This window comes from Trypanosoma equiperdum (assembly GCF_001457755.1).
Source record: "Trypanosoma equiperdum strain OVI genome assembly, contig: ctg_1688, whole genome shotgun sequence".
NCBI classification, from domain to species: Eukaryota; Euglenozoa; class Kinetoplastea; order Trypanosomatida; family Trypanosomatidae; genus Trypanosoma; species Trypanosoma equiperdum.
This window is the reverse complement of record NW_027123713.1, coordinates 44,158-44,782: the sequence shown is the minus strand read 5'-3', so window position 1 is coordinate 44,782 and position 625 is coordinate 44,158.

The following is a 625-nucleotide window of genomic DNA, read 5'->3' as shown; positions in this document are numbered from 1 at the left end:
AAAAAAAAAGTGCTTTATATTTCAAAATTTGTTTTCTCTCCTTTTCACGCCTCTAATCCTCTCCTTGTGTTGACTGAACAACAGTAATAAAAATAACCATCATAACAGTAATTGTAGTAAATTATTATGATCTCAACTCACCCCATATCTTTTTTTTCTTCTTCTCTTTGTTTATTTGTTTCATGCTTCGCAAATGTGAAGAGGGAGATATATATATATATATATATATATATACTCAAATGGAAATGGAAATGGAAGTGCCGCGCTTCCTCTCATTTATTTTCTTTTCCTTTTTCGTTTTAGTCCGTTTGTCTGCTTGATCTACTTTTTTTTTCTTCTTTTCGTTCCCTTCTCTTTCACTCTCACTTTTTATTCATTTTTATTTTAAAGCGAAAAGCAAGAAAAACAACAACAACAACAACACTCATATATGAACCCCGTCGCCTTTAAAATGCCTGCCGGCCATTTCCAACAAGGAGGCAACAACAGAGAGACCCCATTGGGGTGACAAAAAATGAAAATGTGTGCGGAATGGCATGTATAATTCACTGCCACGCTGTCACTCTTTTTTCCCTCTCTTCTTTTCTTTTTCTTTTTTTTTTACCCCTTTCATCTCATAGAACGG